The 17,603-nt window shown below is 49.9% G+C and overlaps 1 protein-coding gene across 2 annotated transcripts in view; it reads left to right on the forward strand.

Moving 5' to 3' along the window:
• ATRX (ATRX chromatin remodeler) overlaps nt 1–17,603 on the forward strand; it is a 1,501,634-nt gene that overhangs the window by 385,203 nt on the left and 1,098,828 nt on the right. The gene's annotated exons all lie outside the window — the stretch shown is intronic.

Raw genomic sequence — 17,603 nt, forward strand, 5'->3', positions numbered from 1 at the left:
GGCCAATGAACTCACACAGGAAGGTAAAACCATCACTAACACCTCCATCCGTTGTGCCTTAAATGTGGCAGATACCGCCTCAAGGTCAATAAACACCAGTGTCCTTTTGCGTAGGCATGCCTGGTTACGCATCTCCGGTTTTAAACCTGAAGTCCAGAGTTCCATACTCAGCCATTCGATGAGCAACACCTATTTGGCCCCAATGTGGATGTATCACTTTAGAAAATGAAAAAGGATACATACACAGCCAAATCTATGGGAGCCTTGCAGTCGCAAGCTCCCAGACGGTCCTTTCGTCGCTCATTCTTCAGAAGCACCCACAGAGGCTACTCCTCTGGTAGCCCCTCCACTTCTTACAAGGCTCCCACCCAATCCACCTTTTCTAGAGGTTACCAAAGAGGTGGTTACAGGGGGAACAGCAAAGGCAGAGGCAAAAACTACTACTCCCGCTCTCCCTCCACCCCCACTACTTGACTTCCCTCCACTTCCCCCAGACCATTCCACTCCAGTCGGGGGAAGACTCCTCCAATTCCTCCCTGCTTGGGCAAACATCCCTTCAGACAGGTGGGTGCAACAGATAATTCAATCAGGCCACTGTCTCGAGCTAACATCAACCCCCCCCCCCCCCCAACCACCATACCACCTAAACAGCATTCAATGTCACAAGAACATCTGGTTCGAGGCATATGAGCTGCAGATTACACACTGTGCATAGATGACCATCTGTTTGCACTTGTTTTTGTCTTGGAAAGTCTTTGGAAGTCACGAGGTATGTGACTCCTCCTTTGGATCATAGTGCGCATGGGCTTCGACTCCATCCTCAGATTGTTTTTTCCGCCATCGGACTTGGATGTGTTCTCGCGTTCCAACTCGGAACCGGTAAAGGTTTCTCTTCGACGCACAATCCTTCCCATCTCGACGGTATTGTTTCGATCGTGTTTCCAACCAAGCGCGTCCTTCCACTCGATGTCTTAGATTCCGGTCGTCGACGAAGACCTTTGGGCCGACCAGGGCCTCATCTCCGGCTCATGGAAAGGACGCCATTTAAAAAGTGTCCTCGATGTGGGTCGAAGTTTCCCAACACCAACCTGCATGAGGTGTGCAACCTCTGCCTCTCACCAGAGCACAAGGCCAGAGACTGTCCAGCTTGTGCCTCCTTCCGCTCCAAAAAGACAATCTGTGACCGACGAGATCGAAGAACAATGGCACGCTCGTCATCTTCGATCACTAACGAGATCTTTCAAGAGGGCGTCGATGTTCTGGAGCAGGGTCCAGTCGAGGAAGCCATCTTCAGCGCCTCCGAAGCAGACATCGAAGACTTCACTCCAGCTCAAAGCGTCGTGAGTACAGACGTCGACCCCGACCCACCCACCCCTTCCACAATGTCGTAAAAGGCTTCGGTACCACCCCCACCTTCGGGCCGGGGTGCACGCCGAGACACTGCTTCCCATGCCCTGCCTTTGGGCCTGGTAAAGAAGCCTGCAAAGCCTTTAGGCGACTCGGGCTCGAGTCAGCCTACCCTCGGTACTGACAAGCCAACTCCAGCACCGAAGAAAAAGGCGTCTTCGACATCATCCATGCCAATCGCTGCTCCCACACCGAAGCACTCGGCATCGAAGGTCGGCACCAGCTCTTCGGCACCAACACCACCCTCGGAGCCCACTAAAAGCCGCCCACCGAAAGGCCCGACCCTTCCAAACAGAAAACCTCGGAACCGAAAAAACAGCACCTCGTTCCAACTCTCAAAGACACTGCAAAACCACACGGTTCCAAGACTAGAACCGCTACCGAGGCGACGCCCCAAAAACTTACGGCACCGAAGCCCTCTGCACTGATGGCTCTGTCTCCCACAGAATAACTTTTTCGACCAGATCCAACACAAGACTCTAATGAAGGATCCTAAGACTGGTCATTTAATGCTCTGTATCAAAAAAAGACCACTACACACCCCTGCGCCAGGTCCACCACGAAAGAAGAGAGACTTTGCCACCTCTCCATTAAGGATTCCTCCTCCTCCTCTCCTACTACACCGCTCTCCCACACCATCACCTACCCCAATATATGGCAACACATCAGACGATGCAGAAGGAGGTGCAGATGATCAACCGCTTGGGGACCCTACCCCTACTGGCTCCCCTGACCCCCTGGGATGATTATAGTGTCCCAGATGTCCCTTACACCCCACAAGATAATATTTATCCCTCCAGGCCTTCCCCCCAGAGGACAATATCGGGTTCAACCAGCTCCTTCAACAAGCTGCTCAATACCACGGGGTGGCTTTACATACAGAACCAGTAGAGGAGGTTTTCCTTATGGATACCTTTGACAGCACACAAAGGTCCACCGCAACACTACCCATGCTTAAAGGGGTCATTAAGTACGCAACAGAAATATTTAAAGACCCGGTTAGAGCTCTGGTCATTAACCCAAGGAAAGAGAAAAAATATAGAGCTGCCCCTACTGACCCAGTATAAATTAAGGGCCCCACACCACTAGACTCACTAGTAGTCTCTAACTCCAGGAAGATGGCAAATTCCCAAACGTCAGGTGACGCACCACCACCAGAGAAGGAATCCAAACTCCTAGACGCCTCCGTCAACCGCACTGCGTCACAGGCAGCAAATATTTGGCGCATTGCTAACACCCAAGCGCTCCTAGCCAGATATGAAAGGGCACATTATGACCAACTTGAGTCCATAATGCAGCACCTCCCTGACAAATACAAGAACAGGGCCAGTGAACCAATCCATGAGGGTTAAACTATCATCAATACCTCTATTCGCTGTGCCTTAGATGCAGCAGACACCGCCTCAAGGGTAATCAACACCAGTGTCCTTTTGCGCAGGCATGCCTGGTTACGGATATCCGGTTTTAAACCAGAAGTCCAAAGTTCTATACTAAATCAACCTTTTAATGAGCAACACTTATTTGGGCCAAACGTAGACGTATCCCTCGAAAAAATGAAAAAGGATACAGATACCACCAAATCAATGGGAGCCTTGCAATCGCAAGCTCCCAGACGATCCTTTTGTCGCTCATCATTTAGAAGCACCCATCGAGGCTGCTCCTCAGATAGCCCTTCCACCTCTTACAAAGCTCCCGCACAATCCACCTTTGCTAGAGGTTACCAAACGGGTGGTTACAGGGGGAATAACCGAAAAGGCAGAGGCAAAAATAACAACTCCCGCTCTGCCTCCACACCTACCCCATGACTTCCCTCCATTTCCCGCCGACTCTTCCACTCCAGTCGGGGGAAGCCTCCACCAATTTCTCCCTGCCTGGATAAACATCACTTCAGACAGGTGGGTCCACGAAATAATTCAATCAGGCAACTGTCTCGAACTAACATCTACCCCCCCCCCCCCAAACACCGTCCAATGTCACAAGAACATCTGTCACTTTTAAAGCACGAGGTAATCTCCCTCCTACAAAAGAGTGCAATAGAACCAGTTCCCCTGCACCAACAAAACAAGGGAGTCTACTCCCTCTATTTCCTCATACCAAAAAAGGACGGATCTCTAAGGCCTATTTTAGACCTCAGACTAAACATATACATAGATTCAGACCATTTCCACATGGTCACACTTCAGCAGGTCCTCCCTCTGCTTTCCTAGGGCGACTTCCTTGCTACTCTAGACCTCAAGGACGCCTATTTCCACATTCCTATTCACAACGCTCCCAGAAAATATCTAAGATTTGTAGTGGACGGTCAGCACTATCAATTCAAGGTGCTCCCATTCGGAGTCACCACAGCACCAAGAGTGTTCACCAAGTGTCTAGCAGTAGTGACAGCACATCTAAGAGGACAAAACATACATGTCTTCCCATACCTAGATGACTGGCTCATAAAAGCCAAATCGTACAATCAGTGTGTACAACACACTCACGCCACTATTCAATAACTCCATAATAAATCACCCCAAGTCCCAGCTCCAACCGTCTCACACGCAACAATACCTCGGTGCCACTCAAGAGCGCTCTGCTATCCCAGTACGGCCAGAATAGCAAGCATGCAAGCTCTTCTCACCAGATTCCAACCGCAACACTCTTCCAGCTCTAGTGTTCATGCAACTCATAGGGATGATGGCCTCTTGCATATTCATAGTACCTCATGCAAGACTCCAGATACGTCCTCTCCAAGAGTGCTTAGCACGCCAATGGAACCAGGCTCAAGGTCAGCAAACCGATCTGGTGTTGGTAGATGGTCGTACCCATCGGTCTCTGCAGTGGTGGAACACCAGAAACCTTTCCAAAGGGCTACCATTCCTCGAGCCAGTTCCTCAAATAGTCATAACAGCGGACGCATCGCTCTCCGGCTGGGGAGCTCACCTACTACATCACACCATGCAAGGCAGGTGGACAGCTCAACAAAAACTACTCCACATCAACCATTTGGAGTTACTAGCCATCTTCCTAGCCCTGAAAGCATTTAAAAAACGTATATCAGGCAAGACTGTCTTAGTCCGCACCGACAACATGACAGCCATGTATTACATCCAGGAACAAGGCGGGACACACTCTATGCAGCTCTCAACTTGCACAGAGCATATGGAGGTGGGCTATACCTCAGAACATTTTTCTCCTAGCCCAACATGTCCCGGGAGTCAAACTCAATAGCCGACCTCTTAAGAACAGAACACATCCACGAGTGGGAACTTCATCCACAAGTTCTTCAACCATTCTTTCATATGTGGGGGCAACCACAGATAGACCTCTTCGCCACCCAAGAAAACGCCAAATGCCCAAACTTCGCCGCCAGGTATCCTCACCCATTGTCCAAAGGCAATGCGATATGGATGAACTGGTCAGGCAGATTTGCTTACGCTTTTCCGCCTCTCCCACTCATTCCACTAGTGGTGCGCAAACTACAGCAACACTCATTAACGCTCATCCTAGTTGCTCCAACTTGGGCCAGACAGCCATGGTACACCACACTGCTGGAACTCAGTAGTTCCGCACCAAAAACTACACCTCTCTCCACGCCTCTTAACCCAGAACCATGGAGAAATCCAAGACCCAGCTCAGCTCAACCTAGCGATCTGGCTCCTGAAATCCTAGATTTCAGTTACCTTAACCTTCCTCTTGACTGTATGAACGTCATCAAAGAAGCTAGACGGCCTACCACTCGAGCATGCTATGCAGCCAAATGGAAAAGATTTGTGGTATACTGCCATAACAATAACACCAATCCCCTAGATGCATCTATCCAACACATCATAGGCTACTTACTACACCTCCAAAGATGCAACCTAGCCTATACCTCCATCAGATTGCATCTGGCTGCCATAGCAGCAGATCTACAAAATAGACAGCACCTATCTATCTAGAAGAAACCATTCAATGTTACCCTATGGAGAAAACTGAGTTATCGGCTTTTGGGTACCTACTCGACTGGCAGAGTTAAGGTTCTGGGCACAGACTCCGGGGTCTCCCCGTGTCAGGTAGGTACAGTTGTTACACCCTCAGCGGCGCTGGGGCAGCTGGGTGCAGAGTGAGTTAGGCCCAATGTTATCCTATAGGAGGCAGGGGGGCCTTGGTTGGTGGCTGCTGACTAGCAGGCCACGCGGCTGTGGGAGCTGGGCTTCTGTTCACTTCCTCAGGGCAAATGGGGAAGTAGATAGGTGCAGAGGTTACACTGCCAGGGCCACTCGGGCGGCTGGGTGCAGGGTGCTTTTGAGCCTTCGGGCGCTCAATTGATTTCAATGGGAAAGCTCCGGTTTGGAAAAAGACTGCAAGCTCGGGGTCGAAGATTCTTCAGGTGCCACCACCACTTCGAGAGGTAAGTTGGGTAGTTGGAGGATAGGTAGGTACCCAGGAGTTGGGCACAGGGGGCCGCAGGGCGCCAGGTGCAGGGGTGCCTTTTGGTGTCGGGAAATCTTACCCTCTGATCGCGGTGTTACCTGGTTCTGAGGCTGCAGGTGTCGTCAGGAGCGTCGAGGGATGTCCTTGGGTGCTAGACTCTGGGTCAAAGTCGCCGGGGTGTCGTCCTCGTGGTCTTTATTCACTCCGGCACAGGCCAGGCTTGGCGGGTGTAGAGTGTGCAGGGTTCGCGGTTCTGGGCTGATGCCAGGGATTAGATGCTGATTTTGAGCAGAGCCTCTGCTCATGGGAGTCCCAGGTGCTTAGAGCCAAAAGGTAGTCAGCTCCTCCGGGGTTTTTGAGGTTGCTAGCCACAAGAGGTGCCGGGTTGTAGCAGGAGCAGGTTCGAGGGTCGACAGGCCGGTAGGGCTGGGGCCAAAGCAGTTGGTGTCTTCCTCTTCTTAGAAGCTACATGGCAAGTCTTCTTTCTTCTTGCTCTTCTTTATAATCTGGGGAAGGAAGGTTCAGGGTGCCCCTAAATACTAGATTTAGGGGCGTTATAGGTAGGTAAAGGGCCGGGACCAATGGGTCCCTGTCCTGGGGTGGGTACACCCCCTATTCTGCCACTCTCCTGTGGGAGGGGGGGCAGTAGCCTAGTTCTGATTGTGCAGGCCTCCCATCTTCAAGATGGCGAGCGCCCGGAGATGTGCTTCACCTCGCCTCCCCCACCTGAGGGGTGGGGTTGGCAGGCTGGCACATCCCCTGTCCTTATTTGGGGTTTCTGGCCAGGCTTCCCGCCAGAGTGGGGGCTGCAAGTGGCCTGGGAAAGCTCACAGAGGCGGCATGCCTTTGAAGCTTCCCCCTGTCCATCCTGGGGGAGTAGACCTAGCACCTCGCCCAGGATGTGCATTGTTGCAGGCCCAGGAGAGCAGGGGCTCTCCTACCCAGGGGTCCTGCAACATGCCTGCTGTGTGGCAGCCTAGGCAGTCTCTCAGACCAGACGTGGAATGTAGGTTAGGTTTCAGGGGGCGATTGTAAGATGCCCGCTGTGGTGCTTGGTACATTAAATCCCACACTGGCATCAGTGCGGGTTTTATGTGCTGAGAAGTTTGATACCAAATTTCTCAGTCTTCAATGTTGCCATTATGGTGCTGTGGAGTTCGTGTTTGACGAGCTCTCAGCACCATGTACTCTTAAATGGCAGCACTGCACTTACAGTGCCCAGGAATGGAACTGGGTACTGTAGGGGCCCACACCATTGGCATAGGGCACCCAGCTAGAGGGGTGGCTGATGTATGTCAGGGCAGTGTAGATGGTGGGCATGGCACACAGGGATGTGTGCCATGTCGACTTTGTTTTGTCTTGTACCCAGACACTCGGCCTGCAGAGGCAGTGTGTTTGTGTTAGGGCACAGGGCCTCTAATGGTGGCACAATAAGTGCTGCAGCCCTTAGAGGCCTTCCCTGGTCACAAGGCCCTGGGTACCTAAGGTACCATTTACCAGGAGCTGACATGTGGCCAGTATTTGCCAATTTGGGTTTGAGGTTTTTAGAGTAGGAACATTGGCCCTGGGCACCTGATTGGCAGGAGTCTAGGGTACACTCAGTCAAAGTACATTCAGCAATTCAGCAAAAAGTGGGGGCATACCATGGAAGAAAGATGGCACTTTCTCACAATACTGCTATACAAGCTATGCAGTGTGTAATCTACAGCTCATATGCCTCGAACGGAATATGCTACTTACCAGTATGTATCTGTTCTTGGCATGTAGAGCTGCAGATCTACACACGGCCACCCGCCACCCTGGCTACCTTTATCTGTTCCAGTACTATCTTACTTAGATACAGCATACATGGGCATCTTTCCTGTTTCTTACAAAGCTCCATCATTTCCCTGCTGGCGAAAAACAATCTGAGGATGGAGCCGATGCCCATGCGCACTATGATCCAAAGGAGGAGTCACATACTTCGTGACTCCCAAAGAGTTTCCAAGACAAAAATAAGTGCAAACATCCAGACCCAACAACAGATGGCGATCTATGCATAGTGTGTAGATTTGCAGCTCTGCATGCCAAGAACAGATGCATACTGGTAAGTAGCATATTCCTTTTTATTTAAAGTAAAAACTTACCTGGAGCTGCCTCCTGTGTTACGCTCAGTCTCTGTCCTTCCTGGTCCCAGCAAGCACTGGAGCCACGTCACAGACTTCCTGAAATCCCTGCGCTGCTCTTACATGAGAGCAGCATGGGGATTGGTCTGAGCTGTCAGGAAAGATGCCCAGTTCAGACGAGGGAGTCTGTGGGGTTTCTCCAGCCCGGCTGCTCAATGCAGCTGGGCTGGAGCAAACCTATGTGCACATGTGTGTACATATGCGCACTTTAGGAGAGGAGTGCATGTCGCACTCCTCCCAATGCCCCGCCCCTCCTATCGCAAGCTGGCTCAGAGGCGCGAAATGAAAAATAAACCAATGGCATTGTTTTATTTTTCATTTACTGGCTCTGATCAATGCAGTGGGGCGCTGCTTCTCTGCCATTGTGGACGAGCCGCCGCTGGTGCCATTGTTAGTCAATGGGGACTAGGTGCACATTGGTTGGAGGCTGCTCACAGTAAGGTAAAGTGGGCTTGGAGGACAATCTTCAGTACTTAAGGTAAGTACAAAGGGGGACCCAAGACAGCACCATAACCACACCACCAGCAGCACAGGGGCAGCCGGGTGCAGGGTGCTCATACAGCATCGGTCCCCCAATGTTACCTAATGTAGATCCTGGGTTCTGGTTTCAGGCTCACACCAGAAGGTCTCCTTGATAGAACCAACAGCCAGGAGAGGAAGTTGAGATGCCAGGCGATGTGGGGGCACCATTGGTTCTGGTCACCAGGACGCAGGGCAGGAGGATGAAGGGGTGTCTTTAGACATCTGCTTTCTCCTTACTGGGAAGGTCGAAGGGGTTGTTGTGAAGAGGCTGCAGGCGTCGACACTGGACCTTGGAGGTGACACCCCTGGATAGATTGGGCATCAGGACCGTTTTGAACCTCCTCAGGACCGGTGGACGCTCTGGACATGGGTTGTGGATGGCAGGTGCAGAGGTAAGCCCTGGCGCAGGGTTTCTTTGTTCCGCAGGTGCTGGATCTTCATTTGTGAACAGGGGCGCTGTGCTCAGAAGTCTTGAGTGTTTGTTGAAGCATGAGATCAGTCCTCATCAAGTCTGGAGGTTGCTGATCTTTTTTGGTGCTGTTGTCTTTGCAGGGGGAATCCGAGATGCAGGCAGGCTGGTAGGGATGGAGAGATACTAAAAATTCTCCATCTCCTCTCAGTGGGATAGTATGTCTATTGTAAAACAAAGAATGTCTCAATACTGCCCTCACACACTTTGCAGTGTCATGCTTCATCATAAGGTCGCATCATACATCCAGGTGCACACCAACACACTGGATGGAGCGCAAGTTTTTTTATGAAGAATAGTGGTGAGAGTAGACTAAATGTGAAGAGACCCAAAACAAAACGCAAAGGCGTAACACAACTGAAAGGAAAAACATATATTCCCCTTACAGACGAGACCAAAAGAGGGCAGATACAAATAGTTAAAACTACCTAGTGGTCAACACTCAATTTCTTATTCTTGTTAACCCCTGGCAGGATTGAAACTTAAGATCTGGGGTATTCAGGGAAGGTAACGACCCTTCTATCCCCACTGCAAATACCAACATGTTTCTGCCAGCTTTTTTTGTGCCCAACCAGGTCACTCTGGCTTTCGTCAGGGTGTTGGTCCCTAGTATATGGTCTTCACCCCTATTCGGGTGTTTTTACCTTTTTATTTTATGCGTTAGACAATGTCTCATTTTCCCAGACTCTGGAAGTTTCCAAAAGGAATCATATTTCCAAAAAAGAGAAAAAGGAAGCAAAATCTATAGTTCTCATGCTAACCAACTCTTTTTTTGTTCCCCTTTTGTACATTGTAAGTTTTTTGTCTTCCTCCATTTGCCATTAAAACACATGTATTTTCGCATTGCAGCACCATCTTCCATACACACACACACACACACATGTCTTGTTGGAAAACACCACACCACGAAAGAACACAGACACCCCAAGTTGAAGTGAATTTAAAAACGAGACTCCAATCCGCTCATATGTTCAAAGTATTAAGAACGTAATCTTACTCGTACAAAAATCTGTCACACTGTGTTATGATGTTATCAAGAAAGTGGTACCTGTAACCTTAACCCCATGAAACGCGCACCTCAAGCCTGAACCGATAGTCTTATGGCTCAATTTTATTCACAAGAGTTCACAAGTACTTCTCTGAACCCGGGACCTTAGTGTGGCTGTGCTCTTGTCGTCACACTCTAGAGTAGAATAATACATAGGAGAGGTGTTGATTAGATAGTGTTCAATGATTTTCCATATACACATGCCTCTCGTTATTCTCCTAAGACTCAAACACGCTGGCCCAGAGAGAATAAATCTCTCGAAGTGCGTTCAATCTAATGGAGTTTAAAGATCTCCCAGTGTCACAAAAGTTAAAAAAGATCTTGGTTACTAGAGTCTAAAAATGTTCCTCAATATATCTAACTACCACTACACCTCTACTTACTACTCCAAAGAGACACTGTCTCCAAAAGTCTCACACTGGTCCTCCGCCGATCGCGATCTTTTACCGCTTCCTTCCTTATAAAGAGCCTCGCAGTGTTCGTGTCCCACACTGCAATTTACATTAAATCCCACACCATATTCCCACACCATATTCTCTATGTCCGCTATTACTTTAGTCGTAGTTGGGATCTTTTTAAGAGAGGTCAAACACTTCTAAACCCTTTCCCCTAACTACAGTGAATTATTATTTAAGACTTTAGAAAAATTGACAATTCAAAAAATGAGTTGAATTAAAGGCCAATTTTGGATTGTAGTTGTGTGATATGGTGTTGAACAAGTGGTCCAACAAATGCAAAGATGTAGACCCCACCGCTGATCCACCAATGTAGGAAGCTGACTCTGTATATAATATACCAAAGTAAGGTATAGTGTGCAGAGTCCAGTGGATCTCCAGAGGTTTAGCAGAGGCTAAAGTAGAAAATTTATGTTCGAGGCATATGAGCTGCAGATTGTACACTTAGCATAGGTCGCCATCTGGTGTTGGGCCCGGATGTTTGCAGTTTGTTTTTCTTCTTGGACAGTCTTTGGAAGTCACGAGTTTGGTGACTCCTCCTTCGGTCCGTACTGCGCATGGGCTTCGGCTCCATCCTCAGATTGTTTTTTTCCGCCATCGGGCTCGGATGTGATACTTCGTGCTCCGGCTTCGAACTTCTACGGTTCCAGCCTCGACGGAAAATCCTCGATTCTTCGAGTTCCTTCATCATCTTCATCTCTCGAAGCGGCACTTTTCTCCATCCCGTACATCGACACCGGCCTTCGGGCCCTCCGCGACTCCGGTCCCGGCCGATGGAAAGGACTCCGTTCAAAAAGTGCCCAAAATGTGGGTCTAAATTTCCCCACACCGACCTCCATCAGGTGTGTAACCTTTGCCTCTCTCCGGAACACGAGGCTAGAGACTGCCCCGCCTGCAAGTCTTTTCGATCGAAGAAGACCATCCGAGATCGAAGAGCTCGACGCACCATGGCGCACTCATCCTCGGCAGCTCCACCGGACATCTTCGGAGACGACGCCGAAGCTTCGGGGCAAACACACACCGAGCAGGAGGAAGACGTCGTCAGCGCTTCCGAGGCCGACGACTCCGACGTGGAGGACGTTACACCAGCGCAGCGGGCCGTGAGTACTATGCCCCCTCCCACCCCCGCGCCGAAAACCAAAGAGACTCAGGTTACTCCCTCGCCTGCCGGCCTGGGCAAAACCAAAACCAAAACTTCGATCACCCCACCTTCGGGCCCGGTGTCGAAGCACCCAAAGTCTCATGGCAGCTCGGGATCGAGCCAGCCGACACCCGGTGCCGAAAAACAGCATCCGGCACCGAAGACTGCAAAATCCAGCTCGACTCCGAAACCACCGGTGCCGAAGCCTGAACACTCGGTGCCGACCAAACACAAACACAAATCTGTCGGCACCGACGCTCCGGCGCCGAAACATCATTCGACGCCGAAACACCCGGAGACCTCAAAAAAGCATGGCGCACACAGACCATCGAAACCCCCGGTTCCGAAATCACCGGTGCCGACAGACGACTCGACACCGTTGGCTCTGTTTACACCAGACCCTTTACAAAAGACTTTGTCCAAAGATCCAAAGACTGGGCTTTTGACTTTAACTACCAAAAAAAGACGCCTTGATGCTCCGGCTCCTCCTCCTCCACCCAAAAGGAAGGACTCTGCTACTTCTCCCCTCAGAGTGCCCTCCCCACCACCGCCTCCCCTACCCACACCTCCTCCACCGCCTCCACCTCACAGGTCTCCGCCACCTTTACCTCACTACGATCCGGCCCCATCCCCAGATCCAGATGATGGGGATCCGGACAATTACCCGGCGGACCCCCCAATGGATCCCACTCCACCAGGGACCCCAGATCCATGGGAGGATTACAATAACCCTGATATACCCAATGTACCTCAGGACGACCTATACCCATCAAGGCCGTCTCCTCCAGAGGACTCCTTAGGGTTTCATCATTTAGTGCAGAGAGCAGCACACTACCATGGGGTGGACATGCACAGTGAACCAGTAGAAGAAGACTTCCTACTGGATACATTTGATATACAAGACAAATCTACTTCCATTTTACCCATGCTTAAGGGTGTCACCAAGCACGCTACAGAGGTGTTCAAAGACCCTGTCAGAGCCAGAGTACTGAACCCTAGAATAGAGAAGAAGTACAAGGCGGCACCCACAGACCCTGCTTACATCAAGGGCCCTGCTCCCCTAGATTCCCTAGTTGTCTCCACAGCTAGAAAGCGGGCTAACTCCCAATCCTCAGGAGATGCCCCACCGCCAGACAAAGAATCTAAACTTCTGGACGCGTCTGGTAAACGCACCGCCTCCCAAGCTGCAAACATGTGGCGCATTGCAAACACACAAGCACTGCTTGCGCGATATGATAGAGCACACTATGACGAACTAGAGGCTCTTATGCAGCACCTTCCAGAAAAATACAAGCACAAGGCTCATGACCTTATACAGGAGGGTAAACTAATCACAAACACCTCCATTAAGTGTGCCCTCGATGCAGCCGACACTGCTTCTAGGGCCATAAATACCAGTGTCCTGCTTCGCCGCCACGCCTGGCTCAGGATCTCAGGGTTCAAACCAGAAGTCCAGGCATCCATACTCAATCACCCCTTTGACCAGGAAACACTCTTTGGGCCAAAGGTAGACGAAGCGCTCGAAAAGATGAAGAAAGACACAGACACAGCAAAGTCTATGGGGGCACTCCAAACACAAGCCTCCAAACGTTCCTTTCGACGCTCGTCCTTTCGTGGCACAGGTAGAGGCTCCTCCACCGATAACGCCTCTTCCTCCTACAAGTCCCCTCCTCAAAATACCTTTTCAAAGGGCAATCAGAGAGGTGGTTACAGGGGTAACAACAATAAGGGCAGGGGCAAAACCAACAACACCCGTTCTGCCACCCCCCCCGCACAATGACTCCCCTCCGCTCCCCCCAGACCATTCCACTCCGGTCGGGGGCAGACTACAAAACTTTATCCACGTATGGGAGTCCATAACATCGGACAAATGGGTGACCCAAATTATTCGGTCAGGGTACTGTCTAGAGCTAACATCTACCCCACCCAATATCCCACCAAGGCACCGTCCAATGTCTCAAGAACATTCCACACTGCTCAAACAAGAGGTACTTTCACTCCTGCAAAAACATGCTATAGAGCAGGTCCCCGTCAACCAACGAAATCTAGGGGTCTACTCTCTATATTTCTTAATACCAAAGAGAGACGAGACCCTCAGACCCATTCTGGACCTCCGGCCTCTAAATGCCTACATACACTCAGACCATTTTCACATGGTCACTCTACAACAAGTCCTCCCACTCCTCTGCCAGGGAGACTTTCTCACAACCTTGGATCTGAAAGACGCATACTTTCACATTCCAATACACCCCTCTCACAGGAAATACCTCAGGTTCGTGGTGGACGGGCAACATTACCAATTCACGGTTCTCCCCTTCGGGGTCACCACCGCACCACGGGTGTTTACCAAATGCCTAGCAGTAGTAGCAGCACACCTCAGACGTCAACATATTCACGTCTTCCCTTACCTAGACGACTGGCTAATAAAAGCCGCGTCCTACGACCAATGTGTGCAGCATACAAACAGCACCATCCAACTGCTCCACCAGCTAGGCTTCACGGTGAACTACCAAAAGTCCCACCTCATACCATCTCACACAAAGCAATACCTCGGGGCCACTATAGACACCTCCAAGGGTATTGCCTATCCAAACTCAGCCAGAATCACAAGCATTCAAGCCTTACGCAAAACATTCCTTCCTCAGCACTCTCTTCCAGCAAGAGTGTTTATGAAGCTCATAGGAATGATGGCGTCTTGCATTTTCATAGTGCCCCATGCAAGACTCCACATGCGTCCACTTCAAGAGTGCCTAGCACAACAGTGGAACCAGGCCCAGGGTCAGCTGACGGATCTGGTGTTGGTGGACGGCCGCACACATCACTCTCTGCAGTGGTGGAACACCACAAACCTTTCCAAAGGGCGGCCGTTCCTGGACCCGGTTCCTCAAGTGACTCTAACAGCGGACGCATCGCTCTCCGGCTGGGGAGCGCACCTTCTACACCTCACCATGCAAGGTCTATGGACGCCACAGCAAAAATCGCTCCACATCAACCATCTGGAGCTCTTGCCGATCTTTCTAGCCCTAAAATCTTTCCAAAAACAGATTTCGGGCAAAGCAGTCCTCATTCGCACAGACAATATGACTGCAATGTATTATATCCAAAAACAGGGGGGGACACACTCTCCCCAGCTCTCCCGCTTAGCCCAGAGCATATGGAGATGGGCAATTCCTCAAAACATCTTTCTCCTGGCACAGCACGTTCCAGGCGTACAAAACACCATGGCAGATCTGCTCAGCAGACAAACGCAACAAATACACGAATGGGAACTGCATCCACAAGTTCTTCACCCCTTCTTCCAACAGTGGGGGCATCCTCAGATAGACCTCTTCGCCACCCACGAAAACAAAAAATGCCCAAGCTTCGCCGCCAGATACCCACACCCATTGTCCAAGGGCAATGCGATATGGATGAACTGGTCAGGCAGATTTGCATACGCCTTTCCACCTCTCCCACTAATTCCATTAGTGGTCAGGAAGCTACAACAGCACTCACTCACACTCATTCTGGTAGCTCCGACGTGGGCCAGGCAGCCGTGGTACACCACGCTACTACAACTGTCAGTGGTACCACATCAAAAACTGCATCTATCCCCATGCCTCCTAACCCAGAACCATGGAGAAATCAGGCACCCGGACCCAGCTCAGCTCAACCTGGCGATCTGGCTCCTGAAATCCTAGAATTCGGATACCTTAACCTTCCCCCTGATTGTATGAACATCATCATGGAAGCCAGACGTCCTACCACTAGAGCATGCTATGCCGCAAAGTGGAAAAGATTTGTAATTTACTGCCGTAACAATACAATCAACCCTCTAGATGCATCCATACAGCACATCATATGCTATCTACTCCATCTTCACAGGTGTAACCTGGCATATTCATCCATACGCCTACACCTAGCAGCGATCGCTGCTTATCTACAAAACAGGCAGCATTTATCACTCTTCAGAGTGCCCGCTATTAAAGCCTTCATGGAAGGCCTTAAACGAGTAATTCCTCCCAGGGCACCACCTTCCCCTGTATGGAATCTAAATTTAGTTCTTACACGACTAATGGGTCCGCCCTTCGAACCAATGCACAAATGTGAGCTACAGTTTCTCACCTGGAAAACAGCTTTCCTTGTAGCTATCACTTCCCTTAGAAGGGTTGGTGAAATACAAGCGTTCACCATACAGGAACCCTACATACAAATGCATCACAGCAAGGTCATACTTCGCACAAATCCGAAGTTTCTGCCCAAAGTCATTTCCCCCTTCCACCTCAATCAATCAGTGGAATTACCTGTCTTCTTCTCGCAACCCCAATCTGTTGCAGAAAGGGCCTTACACACACTTGATGTAAAAAGGGCGTTACTATACTACATACAAAGAACGCAACCCTTCAGGAAGACTAAACAATTGTTCGTTTCCTTCTCTCCACCACATAAAGGCAACCCCATTTCAAAATCAGGGATAGCTAGGTGGATTGTAAAATGCATACAAATTTGCTATCAAAAGGCAAAGAGAACATTATCTGTTCCCCCTAAAGCCCACTCTACAAGAAAGTTAGGGGCTTCTATGGCTTTTCTAGGGAATATACCCTTAGATGACATCTGCAAGGCAGCCACATGGTCTACACCGCACACCTTCACAAAACACTACTGTGTAGATGTGCATTCCAAGCAGCAAGCTAGGGTGGGCCAGGCTGTACTAAAGACACTTTTTCAAACAGCTGCAACGGATACCGGTGGTCGCCGCTAAGGTTGGGTACTGCTATATAATCTATGCTAAGTGTACAATCTGCAGCTCGTATGCCTCGAACGGAATATGCTACTTACCAGTATGCATCTGTTCTTGGCATGTAGAGCTGCAGAGTTGTACACGCCCACCCGCCTCCCCGGCTACCTGTATCCGTTCCAGTACATCTTATTTAGATACAACACATGGGTTTCTCACTGTTATTACTACGCTCCATCATTTCCCTGTTGGCGAAAAACAATCTGAGGATGGAGCCGAAGCCCATGCGCAGTACGGACCGAAGGAGGAGTCACCAAACTCGTGACTTCCAAAGACTGTCCAAGAAGAAAAACAAACTGCAAACATCCGGGCCCAACACCAGATGGCGACCTATGCTAAGTGTACAACTCTGCAGCTCTACATGCCAAGAACAGATGCATACTGGTAAGTAGCATATTCCTTCTCTTTTGTGGTAGTGTGGTTGAGTAGTCAGGCTAATCAAAGGGTAGTGTTAAGCATTTGTTGTACACACTCGGCCAAGAAATGATGTCACACACTCGAAGACTGAATCCAGACCAATTGCTTGTTTAAAAAGTTGATACTTTTTATTTGTATTACTAGAGCCAAGATTTACTTAGTAGCAGGTAAGTGATACTTTCAGTGCATTAATACTTTTCAAGATGCAGTGTGCACAGGTTTTGTAGAAGCAATCAAGTTACTTTGCAGTAGAGAAAATGTGTTGTAAACTCTTTAGAATACTTGCAATTACTTTAGATTACTTTCTAGTTACTTTCTTGTTACTTTTCTAGCTTAGGGCAGAAAAAACATAACACACTTTGGGCATTGCAGTACATCAGTAAGCAGGTCAACACATTTGAAGACACTAAGTAACTATGTTGCAGTAAACGACAGAGTCAATACTTAGAACGTTTGCCAGCGAGAAACCATCAATGCAATCCTATGGCGGAAAAAGCAGTGTTAAGTTTGCGGGCAAGTAAACGGTTTTGATAACTGAGTTTTGGAGGGTAGCACCAAGGTTCCCCAGGGTTCAATTCTGCACTCAAGGTGCACCTCGAGCAGCACTCGGAGAGTGCAGGGGTGCAAATGCTAGTCAATGGGGACTAGGTGCACATTGGTTGGGAGCTGCTTAAGGGAAAGTAACGCGGCCTTTGAGGACAAACTTCAGGACTTGAAGTAAGTACAAAGGGGGGCCTGAGGCAGCACCAAAACCACACCACCTGCAGCACAGGGGTGACTGGGTGCATGGGGCTCACACAGCGTCGG

This window comes from Triturus cristatus, chromosome 5_2 (assembly GCF_964204655.1).
Source record: "Triturus cristatus chromosome 5_2, aTriCri1.1, whole genome shotgun sequence".
Lineage (NCBI taxonomy): Eukaryota > Metazoa > Chordata > Amphibia > Caudata > Salamandridae > Triturus > Triturus cristatus.